General features: G+C 40.7%; 1 protein-coding gene across 14 annotated transcripts in view; it reads right to left on the bottom strand.

Annotated features, from left to right (window-relative positions):
* IQSEC1 (IQ motif and Sec7 domain ArfGEF 1) overlaps window positions 1–21,031 on the bottom strand; it is a 595,321-nt gene that overhangs the window by 126,278 nt on the left and 448,012 nt on the right. The window lies entirely within an intron of this gene.

The following is a 21,031-nucleotide window of genomic DNA, read 5'->3' as shown; positions in this document are numbered from 1 at the left end:
GTATTCCTAATAATAAAAATTGAATTACATTTTTTACGTAAGAGAAATAAAAACGGAGATACATTTGCCCTAAGCATCAATTAATCCTGTATACCAATGGATCTAAATTGCTAATGGAGAAGGCTTGCCATGCCAATATAATATTGCACTAGCAAGTGTTATATCACAGGGACTAAGGGGGCTTCTTCCCATGCCCAGCATATAATATCATTTTAGCTGCAATGACTAAAGCATCTTCTAGTAAAACTGGACTAATTGACTTACCAAATAATTAAATGCCTTATTTTCAAGCTGCAAAGGGTACAAACAAGTACACTACAATGGTAAATCACTGCACATTTTGTCCATGACATTAACAACATTCTGGTCCACAGAAGGAATCAGACTTTATTATTATTATTATTATTATTATTATTATTATTATTTCTTGTTTACACAGTCAGACAGGTGTTATTGACTGGTTTGTTTTATCCAGACATCGAGTCCTTCCCAAAGACCTGGGATGGCTGAATTTTATTGTCAATTGTTATAGATATCATCGCAGAATATAGGCTGTTCCCAGTAAAGCTGCTTTTTGTAATTGGCTGATGGTGATTTCTGTGGTCCCTATGGTGTTGAGGTGCTCTTCAAGGTCTTTTGGAACTGCACCCAGGGCGCCAATTACCACTGGGATTATTTTGGTCTTTTTCTGCCACAGCCTTTCAATTTCAATTTGTAGATCTTTGTATTTTGTGATTTTTTCTATTTCTTTTTCTTCTATTCTGCTATCCCCTGCTATCCCCTGGTATCGCTATTATTATTATTATTATTATTATTATTATTATTATTATTATTAAGCATGGCTGTGGCTTAATCTCACTTATCAGAAATGGTAGCCAAGACTCCATAAAGTCTTGAAAATCTGAAAGCAAACACAGCTGCTACTGAATCATCTATGTGCCTGCAATTCTTACTTTCTATAACATTTCATATTTTCTTCAATGTGATCCTCTTGGATGGAGCGGGGGAAGGGTAAATTACAGACACCGTGTTACTTATGTCTGCCGAGTGATGACCAAACATAAAAGTTCAGCCGATCAACAAAGCCCTCTTTCCCTTTGCTGCTCCAAGAATGTGCATCCTTCCCAAACACTACTTTCAATAAACTTTGTACTGCAGAGACAGCTATTGCACCACAAGCTAAATCCAAGCAGTAGGAATCCACTCCAAATTTTAGAAGCCAGACTTCCCAGAGGGGTGGACTTGTTATTCGTCTCCATTCCATGGCAGGGTAGTAGACTTGCCACTCGCCCTCAGCAATATCTTCCTCTCCATGGCAGGGTAGCCACAGCTACAGCCTCTACTGCATAGGGCAGATTTGCCACTCTTCTCCAGCACCTCCTTCCACTCTATGTGGGGGAGTGAACTTACTGCTCACCCCTAGCAATGCCTTACACTCCATAGGTGAGTGCAGACTAGCTGCTTTCCCCCATCAACCTTTGTTCCATGGAGCAGAGGAGACTCCCTGCCTTTCTTGTTGTCGCTCTTGAATTCCCAGCCACCACAGTGAAATGCCATCTGGAATTAGCCAACTCTCTAGTCAAGATTAACATAGTCCGCCCAATAACTTTTCTATCAAAAATTGTCTGTAGTCAAAACAGTTATAAACACCTAAATAAGAATATTTACTTGTAATAATTATGTAACATTGCCATCACACACACACACACACACACACACACACACACACACACACACACACACACACCTATACTTAAGTATAGTTCCTTAAGTCTTTTTTGATATTCCACTGCATTAGAAGCAATTCTTTTCGGCCCATATTGCATCCTCAAGTTCACGTCTGGCGGAGTTGTCCTGGGTTGTGAGAGGGCTAGTGAGTGCCTTTCCTCCCTAGAATCAGAATTTGGAACCATCTATTACCCGCTGTGACGTGTTTAATGATTTATTTGTGGATTAAATCTCTTGTATTCGGGCCGACTTGGGATTTAGACCCCACAATTACTGCAGTGTCTGAATCGGAGGTGTCCAGAGACTCCTCTTATGTGGTTAGGCTGGATCAGTTTCAGTTTGTCACTCGTGAGGATGTATACAAGCTGTTTGGAGCGGTGCAGCCTACCACATGTTCTTTTGACTCTTGCCTGACATGGCTAATACTATCTGGCAGGGAGGTTGTTGTAGAAGGCCTGGCAGAGATAATAAATGCTTCTCTCAGGGAGGGCAGGATGCCACTTTGCCTTAAGGATGCAATTATTAGACCACTTCTGAAGAAGCCTGCCCTGGATTCCTAAGAGCTGAACAACTATAGGCCTGTTTCCAACCTTCCATGGCTGGGCAAGGTAACAGAGCGTGGTTGCCTCCCAACTCCAGGCAGTCTTGGATGAAAATGATTATCTAGACCCGTTTCAGACCATCTTTCGGGTGGGCTATGGGGTGGAGAATGCCTTGGTAGGCCTTGGGTGGAGAGTGCCTTGGTAGGATGATCTCCAATTGGGAATTGACAGAGGAAGTGTGACTCCGTTGGTCCTTCTGGACCTCTCGGCAGCTTTCGATACTATCGACCATAGTATCCTTCTGGAGCATCTGAGGGGGTTGGGGTGGGAGGCACTGCTTTGCTGTGGTTCCACTCTTACCTCTCAGGCAGATTCCAGATGGTGTCTCTTGGGGACTGTTGTTCTTCAGTATGGTGTCCCTCAGGGCTCTGTATTGTCTCCAATGTTGTTTAGCATCTACATGAAACCGCTGGGAGAGATCATCAGGAGATTTGGTGCAGGGTGCTATCAGTACACTGATAATACCCAAATCTATTTCTCCATGTCAACATCATCAGGAGAAGGCATAACCTCCCTAAATGCCTGCCTGGAGGCAGTGATGGGCTGGATGAGAGGTAACAAACTGAGACTGGATCCAGATAAGATGTAGGTACTTATTGTGCAGGGTCGGAACTCGGGAGATGATTTTGATCTACCTGTTCTGGATGGGGTCACACTTCCCCAGAAGGATCAGGTACGCAGTCTGGGGGTGCTTCTGGACACAATACTCTCCCTAGTGTCCCAGGTTGAGGCAGTGGCCAGAGGTGCCTTTGATCAGCTTCGACTGATATGCCAGCTGCGTCCAGCCATAATTAGCTGGCTGCATGTGCTGTTTTTATGCTTGCATGAATTTAATTCACACATTCAGAAGATAGTGAGTGCAGTATTATAAGTGTATGTTGCAGAACAGAGCACAGGATTCTTTCCTATTCTGTCATTTGATAATCTTCTGACCAAGGTCATTTTCTTGTGCTGTAAATATCCAACTGTGTGCTAGATATGTTTATTCGGAAGTAAGTCTCATCGGAGACTTATTCGGAAGTAAGTCTCATAAATGTTTATTCGGAAGTAAGTCTCATCAAAGTTAATGCAAATTATTCCCAAACAATTATGCACGGCCAATTTCCTACAGAAATTCAATTTCCTACAGAAATATAGAAACCATACACCAATTTCCTACAGAAATTCTGCTCAAGCAACCCCACTGCCTCCAGTTCCCTTTATCCAATTTTCTTCTTCCTCCTCAAGTCCATCCTAAACTATTGCTGCAATATATGGTTTTTAAGGCTGGTTGGGTTTTGCCGGGGGGGGGCGGGGCGTACTTTATAGTTTTTACTGTTTAAATGATATTAAGGTTTAGAATGTGATTTTAATTGACTTTTATTGTATTTGTAATTTTGTAAACCACCTTGAGATGTCTTATGAGAGGTGGAATAAAAATTAGACAAATACAATAAAATAATAGTCTGCCATAGAAAATACAGTATCAGAAAGAAGCAGCTTTTCAGGCTTATTACTTCATTCAAGTCAACACTATATTGTAAATCGCCAATATTTTTTTAAAAAAACACATTGGCATCAAGTGGTCTGAGCATTTCAGGAATTTATCATGCAAGCAATGAAATGGTTCCTTTGGAATCTCATAAACAATACTTTTTTGGTGAGTTTTTAATGTGAAGAATTTGTATAGGGCAATATAAGAACACAAGAGCAGCCCTGCTGGATCAGGCCCAAGGCATATCTAGCCCAGCATCCTGTACCACCAGATGCCTCTGGGAAGTCCACAGGCAAGAGGTGAGCACATGCCCTCTCGCCTGTTGTTCCTTCCCTGCAACTGGTATTTAGAGGCATCTTGCCTCTAAGTAAGGCTGAATGTGGCCAATTAGCCTTCAGAATAATAGCCATTGATAGACGTATTCTCCATTAATTTGTCTAAGCCCCTCTTAAAGCAACTTTGTCACCACATCTTGCGTCATAGAATTCCATAGGTTAAGTATTATGCTTTGTGTGAACAGAAGTACACCTAAGTAATTTTGGAGCCTGGACCTAAAGGTATTTGGAGCCCACCCACCCTGCTGGAGCACTCCCGCTACAAGTTAAGCATCATCCCCCTACACACCCACACACACACCATGACACACACAGTATTTCTTGAGGGCACAAACAGCAACTGAACTCACAAGAATATAATAATATAAAACAGGCATATTTATGCAAATATGTATTAGCAGAACCATTTAACTTAACATATTCTCATCCCACATATTTCTTTCCCCACTCCCCTTTCTGTCTTTAAAGCACCTGGAACAAGCCACAATTAGCAGTGTGCACAAAACTGGCTTGCCCAGTTAAGTTCAAGTCCGGAGCGGACTCGGACCGGGCATTTCCAGTTTTGTACAAACCTGAACCCCACCCCTCCTGGTTCAGCTCGAGTTCAAAAAGTTAATTGTTTAAAAAACAATCACCAGCAGGCCCGTAATTTTGCCAAATGGAGGCAGCACCCTCCATTTTTGTGGAGGGTGCTGCCACAGCCATGGAGAGTTTTTCCCCTCCCCTGATTTTTTCCAGGCCAGTTCTGCCCATTTTGGGACCTTTCCGGCTAAGGCCACCGTGCATGTGCACTGACTAATTGCCTTGTACAGAAGGTGTTTCAGTCCCCTGATCATCTTGGTTGCCCTCTTTACACCTTTTCCAGTTCTAGAATGTCCTTTTTGAGATATGGTGACCAGAACTGTACACAGTACTCCAAATGTAGCCCCTCCATAGATTTGTATGATGGCATTATGATATTAGCAGTTTTATTTTGTTACCATAAGGATAAATACAGCAGAGATTTGGCTTTTCATACCCCTACAAGCACCTAACTATACATCTCATCTTTAAATTATTTCTTCAGTTTCCTGCATGTTACTAAAATCTCCGTACGACTCAGATGCGACTTATGCCAGTAAGCAACTATTCTGCTTGTGAGAGAACCTAGTTCAAAGTCCAGAGGCTGACTAATGCCACTTCTATATCTTACTAAGAAGACTTTGCAGAGCAAAACGAATGTTTCTCCACATGCGGAGAAAGGTCCCAAATGGGCTGTGCCGAGGTGTGCACTCATTTGGAACAGAGGAGCTGGAGGAGGTTCTCCCTCACTGTTCCACCACGCCCCAGCAGGCAATGGATGCTGCTTTAAGGTAAACAGGAGAACTTCCTCCCCCAACACAACCATCCCCGCTGTAACTGCTGCCACCCCATTCCACCGTGCAGGCAGCAGTGTTTTAATGTAAAGGAGGAGGGGATGAGGATTTCTCCTCATCCCCTGCTCTCTGCAGCAGCCGCAGTGCGACCTTCACTAGCACTGCCCCCCATCCCGCTGCTGCTGCGGCAACAAGGGAAAAAAGGGGGACTTCCTCCTTGCCACCCCTACATTCTCACTGTGGCAATGAGGCAGCAAAAGGCTTAGTCTCTTACCGCCACACAGCAGCAGTTTTTAAAGTAGATAAATAAATAAAAATAAAACTGTTCCCTGCCTCAAGATTTGCTGCGCCCCCTGGATTTGCCACTGTAGGCAATTCCCCCTATTGCCTTTGCAGTAATGCTTGCCAGCCAGTTTTATGGTAAAATTTACATCCATAGTCCATGATAGTTTATATTTATAAATGTTCTCACTACCACAACAACTATTCTTTCTTTGAGAATTTTCAAAGTTCTCAAATTGGTTTATGTAGAAAAATATGTAATAAATATTAGCAGAATAATCTTTCCCAATACAGCAACCAGAATTCCAAAACATAATGCTCATACCGTGGACTATGTAAATGACATTTAGCAAAATCAGGTGTATTGCAGCAAAATGTAATTGATTTCAACTCAACTGGGCTTCAGTGAAAAATCCTCTTTTATGACAGCAAACAAAAAAGATAACATGGTCTAGGAGACTAGGCTACAAAAGGGGGGGAAACACTCTTCCCATAATTTTCATTTTCGGATGCTTTGGTTCAGAGGTTTAAGAACTAAAAATACTAATCTAAAAAGAGCTTACTTGAGATTACCCTGAGATTCCAGGTGAGGCAGTAAGGTTAAACAACTGTGCCCTTGTCTCTCTCAAACTGAAACTCTGACTTATGTTTAACTGTCTTCACACAAAAACACACAACCCAAAAACTCCACCCCAAAAATGTTCAATGATTGTTCAGAATCCCAATTCAAACATAATGCCAAACCACAGTTAAACATACCTGAGTTCGGCATTTATGACTTCTGAATGCAGGATTTCTTCCCAAGTGCAGTTCAGTTAGTGTCCTGAAACCTCAATTTGAACCCTCGGTTTCAAGTTGGATAGGTTGCTGAAACTGCAAGTCTGCTGGCCACATTGCACCATTCAAACTCAGCACCCGCTGTAACCTGAGGTTCGTGCTGAAGTTCCTCTTGCAACCTTTCATAGAGGAGGCGGCTTAGAACAGCTCAGAAATGCACCAGCTCTGGGCAGCCCACATCTCTCACTGGCTGTTTCTTGGAGTGAATGCTCTGCCTTCTGCTGCCTTGCAACTTGTCACCTCAGCCCTCCTTTCGCTGCCTGGCAACAGGCAGACCATGTTCCTAGATTTTCCTAATTTAAAGGCACAGAATAAGAAATGGGAAGGGTGGAAAAGTCCCAAGTCGGCATGCTTTATATTCCTCCACTAGCTGGACAAAGAGGCACCTTTAAAGTGGGTGAGTTCTGAGAGAGTGGGGGAGTTGTGGGACCAAAGGAAGGTTGGTTGGAAGTGGTGCAGTATAGAACACTAGATTTTCCCCTGCTGAAACTAGTGCATATGGAACTTTCTTCATCTGAGTTATATTTTTAACCAATAATTTTTAAAGGGGTGGGGTGGGGTTTGACCAGGCTTCATAAACAGGGGAAACACTTTCAGTCTTGGAGCAGAGCCATGGGATGGTTGAGAGGAAAGGAAAAAGTCAAGTTGTCTTTGCCCTGCCAAAGACAGTTGCTGGATGACAAGAAGATATGAGGGAATCCAAGCACAATGTGCAGGTCCCCGGTCACATTGTAGCCAATGGTTGCTGGGTGAGTGATGCGCCAACGCCATGCCCACAGTTTGGCAATGCAAGCAGTGCCACAAACGCTGGGACTGAGTCTGAGAGGACTAGGAAGAGAGAGGTATGATTCTAGGCAGCAGGCGGAGGTAAGAAAAGTTCAGTTACTGGTTCATGTGTGGTGAGATTCTCAGCTTCAGAGCTTAACCTCAGGTATGTCTGCTCATGGTTTGTCTGAACTGGGCCATAGAATAAAGTAGGGAATAACTACTAAATTGTATAACTGAACACCACAACACTACCCACAGAAACATCAGAATATAAATTAATTATAATACTATACTATAACATTTATTTGAGCACCAACTTAACTCATCAATCCATGTTACTATAAAGGACTAATTAACGAATGAATACATGAATAATGGATCTGAATGTGAGAGGAGTGACTGATACCCTTAGATGTCAAACTATGGATCATTCATCTGCCACAGAGCCAAGAACACCATTTTCGAAAGATAGTAAAAAGAACTGCCTTCTTTTAAAGGCAATAGTGGAAAGATAAAGATGTGTCAGCTCTGCTTGCCACACACAGATTGCACCTTTAGCATCAGCAACATCAACAGCTTTTCACACTGAAACAACTAAATTTGATTCATATGGCAACACAGAAAGATAATACAAATGTTAAATTAACAAAGTCAACAATATCTTGTAGCAAACATGTTGTGTTAAGTATCACAGAATTAAACTGGATATTTTTAGTGCAAGCACAATGTGCAGCCCAGATGCTAATCCAACAGAGGGGTGACACAGCTATCTACTAGCACCACTGAGATGACATGAACAGAACAGCAAGGAGAAAATAACTGGCAATAACAACATATATACCCAGAAGTATATGCTGCCATATAGAGCAGAGAAGTTAAGAGTAAGAGCTATGAGCTGGAAGTCGAGTCTCAGCTCACCCACGAACCACTAGCTGGTGTTTTCTCTTCCTCCCCAACATCCAACAAAAAAATAAATAAATGGGGTAGTACAATAATATTGGCCTAACATTTATGGTTGTCAAAATGATCACTGAGATAACTACTGCTCTGAATACTTAAGAATAAACAGTATTACTACCACTTACCATTTAAAAGCAAAGGCCTTTCAAATATAATTGTGTCAAATAGTTCTACAATGTAAGGGTCTATGCTATTATTCAATAACATCTAGTTATTTAAGCTGGCAAAAAGGTTTACACTGCTTGTCTTGCTTATGTGGCAAGTTCAGCCATCTATCAACCCACGCCCCCCGGGTTTAAAGAGAATGATTTGACTTCTTTGAAGTTAAGAAACAGTTGATGATCTGTATGCACAGCTGGGACAGCATTTGCTACATTACAGTAATCTTTTCCCTCATACCAGCCAACACTGCATTTCCACTTGACTGTGGACTCAGCTGCTGTGTTGAAGTAGTCAGTGTGGGAGGCAACACTGGGTGACATCGTTGCCCACAAGTCATTCAGTTTGTTGGTATTTCGACTTTATAGAAAGTGAAGTATAAGCTTCTGCTTTCTGGTTCTTTTCCAACATTGATGCCAACGTCCTTTTTGTAGCTGATACAATTTGGCCCAGTTCAGACGACACACCAACCCTCAAATACACTTACCCAAGGTCGGTGTTCTCATCATCTGAATGCGGGAAATTGCCACAACCAAACTGCAGACTGAACCCTTGGCTTGAAGTTTCATACATTGCTGGAACCAGAGCTCTGCTGACCAGGGTGGATTTGATTTAAATCAAACTGATTTAAATCACGATTTAAATCACTAGCAGGGTGGATAAAAACCAATGATTTAAAAAAAAAAATAAAAAAAATCAGATTTTTTTGATTTAAATCAGATTGTTTTGATTTAAATTGGATTTTTTTTTATTTTTATCCACCCTGCTAGTGATTTAAATCGTGATTTAAATCGTGATTTAAATCAGTTTGATTTAAATCAAATCCACCCTGCTGCTGACCCTATAGTGTTGTTTGAATGCAGTCACCTGGACTTTGCACAGAAACTCCTCCCACAAGCACATCCCCTCTCATATAAGAACCAATGGTTGCTGGGCAAGTGATGCGCTCGGTGGAAGAGAGAAGGGGACTGCAGGTGGAGGCAATGGAACTGCAGCTGCCAGATTGTCTGCAGCATGATCCTTGGCTTCCGAGGTTAACCTCAGTTAAGCCTATCTGCTCTTTTACTTGCCATTGGAACTTAGTGCACCCTTAGTGTACTTGAGAGAATTATTTTTGTTTGCTTTTAAAGCCTTAATTAACTGTCATTCAGTGAATCATATGTTGAGGTATCATCCAGACAATGAATTTTTGCCAGGATATTAATAAAATAATACTGATGAATTCTGTGACTTGATTCATTGTAAAAGTATTTTCCTCTCTGCTATATGAAATGAATGCTAATAAGGTACAATCCAAACAGCTGGGAACAATTTTTGTCCAAGCTATCTGTTCCCTTCAAGTACCCCTATATTCACAAGCAGAAGGAAGTATAAATAACTAGTCAGCAAACTAAGAACGTACCAGCAGCCTCATGTACTGGTAATAAGAAAAAAAGTGGGGCAAAACTTTATCTTTATGCTGCATAAAGTCATGAAGCACAATAAAGCTTTATTTTTTGCCAATACATATCACTGCAGCATGCACTGTCCAGTTCTGTACATGCAAGTCCCACAGAGTTCAATGGGATTTAAATGTGCACAGAACTGCACCTTAAATAAACAATTCTAAAATAGGATAAAAGATTCACAGAACATATTAATTTGAAATACAGTTTTATAAACCACTGCATAAAGTACAGACAAAAATCCTCCTCAACACAATCAACTGGAGAATATATACTGAGGCTCTTCTCACGATTAGTGAGAAGAGCGTGGATGGTGTTTGCGGGGAGAGCGGGCTAAGCCTGCTCTCCCTGCAGATGAGTAGTCAGTATGCTCTGGACGACCAAACCGGCTGCCCACACAACTGCGGGTCTGTTATGGAGCCAGCAGGGGCTGGGGGATCCGAGGCCGCGCGGCCCCTGGAAGCTCCAGCATGCCCTGCATGAGTGCGCAGGGCATGCTGGAGAGAACCCCGAGCCGGGAGGCTGCTTTTCAGCCTCCAGGTCAAGGGTCTACTGGTGAGTTGCTGTGGCACGGAGCCACGCCACGGCAACTCACAATTGGAAAGCTCGAGTTAGCGGAGTGCTCACTCCGCTAACCTGGGCTTAGGGGAGGGCTACTTAAGCAGGTGACCCGCTTAAGAACCACCGAGCTCGCAGCCGAGCCTGGTGGTTCTCGCGATGGTAGAAAATCGGGCTAGTGAAGGGTAGCCCAGTTTTCTACCATTGTGTGAATAGTTTCAATATGTTAGTATTCATTGTATGAATAGTTTCAAATTTAGATACTACTTTGCTTATGACATCTCTATATTAATTGATGAGCCAAGGAATAATCCAGGAAAATTTTAATTGCATACATACTGATGAAAATTCATTTGTATACTTATTAAAACTCCACAGGCTTTTATGCAAAAAATATTGGCTGAAACACACATAACCATCAGTGATGTGTTTCCAATTTACAAAAAGCTTTCAAAGCTTGAGCAGTGTTCAGAAGCCTTAGCCTTCTGGTGCAACAGTAATAATAATAATAATAATAATAATAATAATAATAATAATAATAATAATATTGACGATAAAATTCAGCCATCCCAGGTCCTTGGGAAGGACTCGATGTCTGGATAAAACAAACCAGTCAATAACACCTGTCTGACTGTGTAAACAAGAAATAATAATAATAATAATTCAATTTCTATACTGCCCTTCCAAAAATGGCTCAGGGCGGTTTACAAAGAGAAATAACAATACACATAAGAGGCCTGGGGGCAGGGCCAGCAGAAAGTGGTAGTGCTTTTTTATGGCTATCCTGACCTTCCTTCATTTTTTAGTATTATGAGAAAGGGATAAAAGCTTCTCTCTATTCACATTCTTTACATGATGTCAAGTTTGTAAATCTCTGTAATTTCCTCCCTTGGTTGCCTTTTGTTTTGTTGTTGTTGTTGTTTTTAAAATCCAAGAGCCCCAAACACTTTACCTTGCTTGTAGGGAAGTTGCTCAAGCCCACTGGTAAAACTTTACAATATTATTCCATTTGCATTAGGTGGTGCTCATTCCAGACTGTGTTTACTTCATCAAAATAAGTATCAACAATCAAAAATATTAAATATAGGAACTTATAAATAAGTTCCTGTTTAAGTCCCTATAAATATTTACTTACTCTGATTAAGTAAATACTGTCTGGAAGGAACACTACCTATCATACAAATGGAATAATACTGTAAAGTTGTGTGTCTCACTGAATAAACTCCCAGGTAGGAATCAAACCCCCTTCCAAAAAGAAATCATTCTTTGCAATGTATGCTCTTTTTTAGGTTTAAATCGTTCAGCATTGCTTCTAGCTTCCTTTAGATTCTGCCTTGTTTTTATTATAATTAAATGTGAAGTGAAATAAAGTAAAAATCTGATTTTAAATATAATCGAATTGTAAAATACATTTTTCCCTTTCTTATCTCTGGAGTGAGAGTGTGTTCATGTGTGCACACATACTTCATTATCTATAGTGGCACACAATAATGCACATGTGCGCACACTGCCTTGATACTGCCACTCATAACAAAACGCAATCCGCTTACAGTTTTTAAAAAACTGAGTGAGGGGGGAGCACCAATTTATAGGTTGCAGCGGCAGAACCAGAACCCCTAGCAGCGGCCCTGCCTGGTGGATGGGTGCTCCCAGCACACATTCTCATACAGTGTCCTTATATTTGTGCTTCATTAGGATGTCAGTGACTTTTTTCTTCAATTTATTTGTAGCTCATCTGTCACCCAAATAGGATTCTCATAGAAACTTCCATTCAATTGATCAACAAAATAATACATTATAATAATAATTAAAGGGTAATTCAACAGCATCAGTACAAAACAACAGAACATAGAGGTAGGACCAAAAAAACAAAACCCCAGATATTATGATAAAATGTTTGAAATGGAACGATTTTAATCCTCTGTTTGAATGTGCTCAAAGAAGTAGAAAGTTCAACTTCCAAGATAGTGAGCTAAGAGTCTATGAACTGCTATTCAAAATGCCCAGACTTATACTCCTCTCCTCCAAATATCACAGGGTAACATTTGTGTAATATGACCTGGGTTGCCATCAGTAGCTTTGCTGCTGTGTACTGTCACAGATGCAGTTTCTGGACAATCAAAGCAGCCCCACAGAGAGCACATTACAGAAGTCTAAAATGGAAGTAACCAAGGGGTTTAATCGACTTATCCAAGAAAGGCCACAGTTGGTAAACAAGCTGAAGTTGAGCAAACTTGCTCTTGGTCATGTCTGCCATCTTTTATCCAGTAGACAGACAGACAGACTAGATCCAGAAGTACACTCAAATTACACATCTGTTGCTTTAACGGGCTGCAACCCTATGTTGAAGCCTTCATACCAGATTGGTGTTCCCTACTATAAATCAGTACTTTTGCTTTGCCTGAATTAAGCTTCAGTTTGTCAGCCATATTCAGTTCTTTATCAACCACAGACAGAGTCACAACTTCCACAGCTTTCCTAGATACAGATGGAAAAGAGAGAGAGCTCGGTGTCGTCATCATCATCATAACAACATTGTACCTCAACTGAATTTCCCAATGGTTTCATGCATATGTTAAACAAGGGACAAGCTAGACCACCATGGAACCCAGACAGCCAGTTGACATGGAGATAAGCAGAAGTTCCTCAGTACCGTCTCCTGAGACCTATCCTCACAGAAAACAGTACCTTTAACTGCTATCTCCTCTAAGTGGCTTAGCAGAATATCATATCTGATGGTATCAAAAGCAGCTGAGAGGTCCAACAGAATAAGGATTCACTCCCCCTTCTAATTCTTCACACAAGTCATTTAGCAGGCCCAAATCCACTTCAGGCCCCAAAACCAGTTTTAAAAACAGACTAAAATGGATCCAGATAATTGATGTCATCTAGAAATTCTTGGATAACAATACACTCCAGTGCCTCTCTCAAGAATATGAGACCGGCTGATAATTAACTAAGCTAGAGGCAGAATTAGAATTGGAGATTTCTCTAACAAAAGCCTCAACATCATCTCTTTGAACACAGATGGAACACCACCTCAATACAATAAAGCATGAATTATTTCTGCCACTAGGCTTCCAATCCTCCCTAGCACTTCGAATCACCAAGGCGACACAAAGGTCAAGCACACATATGGTAGACCTTACACCTCCAAGGATCCAGTCAACATCCTCCTAGTGTACAAACTGAAGAATATCTATAAAATCTTGCAAGACACCAACCGGCACCAACTTTTTATATAATATGTATCAGTGGCAGCTGTTGGTTCCTGGGACTGGGGGAGAGGGCACTAGGCAGGGCTGGTGATTGGTGAAGCTACAGGCAGTGAGAGGGAGAGCCAATTATGGGCAGCTTCAAAGGCAGAGCCAGGACTAGGCAGGTGCCTTAGCAATAAGTGTTAAACTGTAGATTTGTAGCTAACAGGTAGGATCAAAATACAAACACACACACACCTCAATTACTCATCAGCAGAGATACAGAGAAATACAGAAAACATCAGTTGCTTTATAGTGCTTAACAGGACAACAGCAGTGTGTAGATATATATCTAACACAGCAAGATCAAAACACAAGCACACACAGAAAGGAAAATAACTGTACAAGCCACAAGTACAGCACAGAACAGCTACAAAAGGCTGTTTCTGTGGAGAGTAAATGTATTCTGAAGTCACCAAGGCAGCTCTGTCTGCCTGATTATTTCAAAAGTGAATACTACTACTAATAAATAACAACAAAAAGAAAGAACTCTGAGCCAGAGTGCTGCAGTAATTAGTGTGCTGCACTAGGCTGGGGAAATCCAAGTTCAAATCCCCATTCAGCCATTAAATTCAATTGATGACTCTGTACAGTCCCCAGATCATGGGAGCAAATGGCAATTTACTTTATCCCCTCAGACCTACTGAGAATCAAGTCAGCTCCTTGGGTTAGGCTTGAGTGTAACTGAACTCAAGCCTAACCTTATGACCTTTATTAGTCTAGTTTTCAATAGTGACTCTAAGAACTCCTTGAGCTTCCTGTGGAAGCTCAAGGAGTTCTTAGAGTCACTAATGAAAACTAGACTAATAAAGGTCATAGGAATGGGCAGATGACAAATAAATGCGTATGTTTAGCCATGTTTACAGTCAATTGGTCTTTATAAAATAATTCCAGTTTCCAACAAAAATAGACTTTATTTATTTGTTTAAACATTAGTTTCTGAACTTTTTGGCACTCTGAAACCAGTAGCAGATATAACACAAAAGATATAACTTTAATCAAACATGTTGTTAGCAGGTTTACATGATATAGTCTTTTAAATTTGCCTTTTCTTGTTTCTTCTAGTCATTTTATCACAAATTATCACAAAGATTTTATCATAAAGTTCATCACAAAGAAAATGAGGCTGAAGCTGATTTTTTAGCATTACACTCAAACCATCAGAGAATCTGATTTTATATGCCACCAGAGGGTGGGGGTGGGGATGCTGTTTGCTCAAGCAGTCTCTTGCCCCAACTAGAAATAACATCCTCTAAAACTACCACCCTGTTTCATAATCACGTTACTTGTTAAGCAAAATGGCACACAGCTCTGTTTAAGACAGAGCAGGACAGCTATCATAAAACTAACAATAACTGGCACATCAACATTAACCAAGACTCTCTTGTGGAGTGCAGCAATATTGGAGGAATAGACCACTTTTTAAATCAGTTCTATAGTGGTTTTTGGTTTTTTTAATATCATCCATCACAAGACACTTTAGGGAGTGAAATAAAGGCAAAATCCATACCATATTTAAACTGAAGTGGCGGGGGGAGTGATGCCAACAGAAAAGTAATTGCATTAGCGGGCAGTTGATCAAGATTCCAGAATGTAGGGCTCGTACCTTTACAGAAAGAGCTTTCCAATCCAGTCTTGAAGAGCAACCGATAGTAGACCCTTCCAAGAGAATTTCCTATTGCAGTTTCTTTGGAACTCAAAGAGCAGAGTGTTGCTATCTTTATTACTGCATTGCTTATAGTAGCTTTGTTTCTCAGAATACTCCTGTGCGTGTGTGATGACCTAGCATGACCCTGCTTAACTTGCAAGATCTTCCAGGATCACCACAGCCAAGCTATTATAGCTACTAACACAACTTCTATATATTTCACTAAAGAGATCACCCAGGCCCATAAAGCTGAGATCCAGATACACATGTAAAGTTTCCAAAAGGTTAAGATGTGGTTTTATGTTGCCTTTTAAAAGGCTTTTGTTCCAGGTGAGAATTTCTGGAATCTGTTCACATTTGAACTAATTTAGCTTTTTCTCTTTACTGCTTTAAAAAGCTCACCACATCAAAAACAAGTGCAACACATATTCTTTAGCTCAATAATTCTTACCTTTGAAGTTAAAGGTTTTTAACTTCAAAAGACAAGTTTATTTGAGGTACTCCAAGGTTACCAAAACAAACCCAAGAGCATTCAAGGATTATTCTGGAGAAACAAAGGTAAACAAGACCAAATGTGTCCATAGGTGTTTAAGATCTACTATAAGATGGTCTAAGGAAACAAATAACGAAGAGGATGTTTTTCCACAAATCCCACTACCAAATATACAGTCAAAAGATGTAAAAGATTTATCATTAAAAACAATTATATCTACACAGCCCAAATGGCTTAATATAAACCCACACACAAACATTAATCTGGAGAATGGGCCGAGCTGCATTTTCTTCAATTACCGTCTCTCATCTAAAGAGTTTTGAGAGTTGATTGTAGTTTGTTTATTCTAGAAAGAAACTTTTATGATTTCACTATCATTTTACATTTACTTTCCCCCCAATTCTCTGTTGGAAAAACGCAACAAAACATTCTTTTGAAACAGGGGGAACTATTAGAAACCATACCACCTGTTCAAATACTGCAGAATGAAGAGATTTTTCAGTCATACTATTAAAGTACAGTATTTTATTTCCAACAGCCTACTATCCAGCATGATAGAACAGTCCTCCTATGAAACTATGACCTGCATAACAACTAATAATGAAAACTAGTAGTTGCTAGTTTTCGAGCAACATACATTCCTATGTATGTGTATTTTGGTTCTGATTAAAACTGCATATCTTGTGATACTTAGTAGTGAAACCAACTGAGATTGTACAAATAAAGATTTCGGAGAGTAGGAATCCACAAAGCAAACTCAGACATAACTTTTCACTTGAACAAAGTACTGAGGATTCCAGCAGCACACATGCAGTATTTTGCTAAACAAAAAACAAACCTTCCTAAAAAGGAAGATTCTAAACACAGCTCAAGGCACTCACAGTCAGACAACCTGAAGTAAGCCACTTACTTTACCAAAGGCAGACCAACGATGAAAGGAATAAGAATGAGTAATTCTAAGGAAATTACTCTTAGCATTGTATGAGTTGAATGTACAAGTTGAAAACAGCTTGTTCTCACAACTGACAATGATACACATCATAAACGTTTTGCAAGGGTTATTCTTTAAACTGCATTTAAACTTAATTGAACTAATATATTGTGTACAAATAGTAAATAAATAATGTGTACTACACAAAAAGATAGCAAAGCTGTCAGTTTAAATGTAGACACCTGGCAAAATCTTAGAACTGATTATTCAGCAGTCAGTCTCTAAGCACTTAGAAAGCTTCTCGAGAAGAAGTCATGCCAGATTACGTTTCTCTCGTTCTTTAATAGAGTTGTTCAGGAGATCATAGCAATGCAGTGGATGTAGTGTATCTTGATTTCAGCAAGGCATTTGAAAAAGTCTCCCACAATATCATTGTTCACAAGTTGTTAGAAGATTATGCTACTTTTAGATAAATTCACAACTGGTTGATCACTTTACCCAGTGAGTACTCATTAATGGCTCTGCATTATCCTGGAGCTGTCAAGTGGAGTGTCACAGGGTTCTATCCTGTGCCCAGTGCTGTTCCAACAATTTCATGATTGACTTTAAGGATGGAGTAGAGGGGGTGCTTATCAGATCTGTAGATGACACAAAGTGCAAGAGGGATAGCTAATGGCTTAGAAGACAGAATCAAGATTTAGTCTGATCTGGACAGACTTGAATATTAGACCAAGACCAACGAACAGTCCTGCATTTGGGTAAGAAATCAAATGTACAGGCACAGGATAGGGGAGTCCTGGTTTGGCAACATTACACGTGAAAGAGATTTAGGCAGTAGCGGCCGGTGTGGGCGCCGCCAGTGGGATGGATGGCAAAAAGCACCTTTAAGCATAAATTAGGAAGCGCTTACCTCCACTCTGGCCATACCTGCAAGCTGCTCCAAGCAGCAGTGCACCACCCAGGACTCCCTGTGATCGGCTCCACCACTCACCTGGCTGCTGACGGGGGATCGGCTCTGTGGAAGCCAGGTGAGTGGCGGAGCCAATCCCCCGCTGCAGGGAGTGCTGGCCGGTGCACTGCTACTTGGAGCAGCTTGCAAGTGTAGCCAAAGCAGAGGTACACACCTACTAATTTATGCTTAAAGGTGCTTCTTGCCGCCGCGCCGCCACCAGTGGTGCCTACACCAGCCGCTACTAGATTTTGGTGTCTTACTGGAGAAATTGAACATGAGCCAGCAGTGTGATGCAGTTTGCATTTACAGAGATCTACTGTCCAGACTAGGAGAAATAAAGTTCTACTCTATTCTGTGCTGGTCTGACCTCACTTGGAATATTATGTCCAGTCTTGGACAACACACTTTAAGAAACACATTGATAAACTGGAACAGGCTCAGAAGAAGGCAAAGAAAATAGTGAAGGGTCTGGAAATCACGACCTATGAAGAAGGAGTTGGGCATGTTTAGGCTGAAGAAAAGACAAAGGAGGAATATGACAGCCATCTTCCAATATCTGAAGGGCTATCACAGAGAAGGAGTGGACCTTGCCTGTTTCTTCTGAGAGAAAACTGGAAGCAATGGGTTGAATTTACAAGGAGGAAGATTTAGGTTAGATGTTCGGAAGAATTTCCCAACTGTTTGACGGTGGAACAGTGCCTTGTGCAGTGGAGGAGCTTTTCAAACAGAGTACACCATCCATCTATTAGAGATACTGTAGCCGTTTTCTGCACTGAGCACGAGGATGGACTGAAAGACCTTCAAGGGCTCTTCCAACTCTTACTTTCTATCATTCTGTAGGTGTCACTCAGCTGTGTTCAAAATTTGTGACATTAATTGTAAAAAGAGTGGTTCTCTAAGTAAGTGAGAAGATTACTTAGGCATAGGAATTAAAATTTCTACAGTTCATTTTGTATCGGGAAGCATATCCTGAAAATACATAAAACATATGGGCTGAAGTAATGACCTAGTGGGAAAAGACCACTCTATAAGAAAGGAACTTAATACAAGACAATCTTTGAAAATAATGGTGGTGCCACTGTGCAGCCAGCCTGTGTTCCAACCTCCTGATCTAGCTGTTGATATAACACGTCATTGATTGTGCACTAAGCTAGCAGCACAAGAAACAGAAACACCTCAGCACCAAACCAAATGTAATGTTGGAGTGTGTGACTTTTTATGTTAAAGTAAAAGTAAATGGGTTGAGGGAGGTCAGAACAGACACTTGGAAGAGAGATTTAAACATTTTCCCCATCCCTTTCTTAAATTTAAAATCACCCCTTAAGATGCCAGAACTTCAGAAAAAGCATACAAGTCTTGTACAGTACCCGCAACACAGAAAGAAGCTGAAGGGGATTGGTTATCACATTCTGAGCACTGTACCCAATCAAAATACAAATCTCCCAACCTATGGCTAAATTTACTTTAAAAACAAACATGGGAGTAACATGGGAGACCCAGTCAAAGATGTCCAGGTATCATGTGTAGTTTGGACCTCAGATTCTTACACTGTAAGAATTAGCCTGGCCTTGGGGCTGCATTGCTTTGCAATGTTGTGGCAGTGATCTTGAGGAACCCTTGTGATCTTGCACAAGGAGCAATCTAAGGATGGGGAGTGGGCAGAAACGAAAACACTACTGGAGCTTTTCCAAATGGTGATTGAACGCAGCTTCGCTACACTTAGACATTGGGGGGAGTTCATATGAGGGAACCATTTACAGCGACATCAGGACAATGACAGAAGGTTCTGCCCATACAGCCAAGGGCATTATTCAGATTTGCTCCTGACAAATCACAGTTACTGTGTATTATATGTGTCCTAAAAAAGCACATGGGTGCAGTGCTCAAAACAGCTTAACTTTAGGCACTTCCTGCCACAGTGAAGCTGTCCATCTGGGAAACCTCCTGGCTATGTGTGTGTATGGAATAAGCCCACTGCTTGTCTCCAGAACAGCTGAAGCTTGGATCGTGCTTCTAAGTAACTATTTATGTGGTAAAATACCACATTTCTATTCAAGAAGTCTTCAGAAAGTTTCTAGTGGCCACTGAAGCAGATTTCCAATCCAGTCATTAATATATGTAAGTCAAGAAATGTAATGATTAAATTTGCTTTATGAGCATCAATTATATTTTGAGCCCCTTTGATAATTTTTTACCACAGAGAACACACTACTCTTGCATTCATTTCCAATTAATATCTCCCATCTTTTTGGCCATAGCAGATTATGGGAATAATACAATGTTGAGGACATCTGCCCCATTATGTGATGGACTGTTTAAGTAGTAAAACCACACAATTCCCCCAGTCACGTGAGCAGAAGATGTGCGTGTTACTCAAAGCAGCATTAAGAACAACTGTAGATGTAGCAGCGCCCACACCATTGACATTTCAGTGTAAATTGGACTTTATATTTATATGAATAGGTACTGGAATTGCCACTGTGGAATTCACAAGGCTCTGTTACTGCTTTAATGCTCTAATCTCAATTTTCGCTCTCAAACAAAAGCATGAACTTAAATTGCGAACCAAACCACCACCCCATTAGTCTGGACAGAAATCTCATACTGTTCTTTTTCAAAATCTTTGTCCCATTACTGCTCCTTTATTCCTAGAGCTTTTCATAAAATGATTCAGAATGTGCACCAATGCATTAATGTGTATATGTGCAACAGAGAGAATGTATAGATAATAGGATTGTGGCCTTAGGCATGCTACCTGGAGGAAATTGCTCTGAACACAATGTGCTTTACTTCTGAGTAAATATGCAGAGGATCACACAGAAAATCTGTGAGTTGGTGAGGAGAAAGACTGTAATATGTAGAAAACATATAAAGATTGGAATTGATATGGCAAGGTACATAAACCGAATGAATCTGAAGTGTGACAGAAGTGCTGGTGTGGATGCATCAAGGATAATAGTTTCAACCTTGAATCCAGACTAAGCATGCTTAAGTCAATGGAAATCAAAGGCCCGCCGCATTTGTAACCAGGTGCAGAACTGCAATCACCAACAAATTGTTTCTAGTTTCCGAGATCACCCATGTCAAACACCAAGGGCAGTGCCAACTAAGTCTTTCAACCCAATCTCAATCATGCTTACTTCCAAGTAACTGTGCAGAGGATTGAAGCCTTTGAAAGAGAAATTGGTATTCATCTTCAAAATGTGTGGATTCTTAAAATGAGTAATGAAAATGCATAGGAAGGTAT

This window comes from Hemicordylus capensis, chromosome 2 (assembly GCF_027244095.1).
Source record: "Hemicordylus capensis ecotype Gifberg chromosome 2, rHemCap1.1.pri, whole genome shotgun sequence".
Lineage (NCBI taxonomy): Eukaryota > Metazoa > Chordata > Lepidosauria > Squamata > Cordylidae > Hemicordylus > Hemicordylus capensis.
The sequence above is the reverse complement of the archived record's forward strand: the minus strand, read 5'-3'. Positions and strand labels throughout refer to the sequence as shown.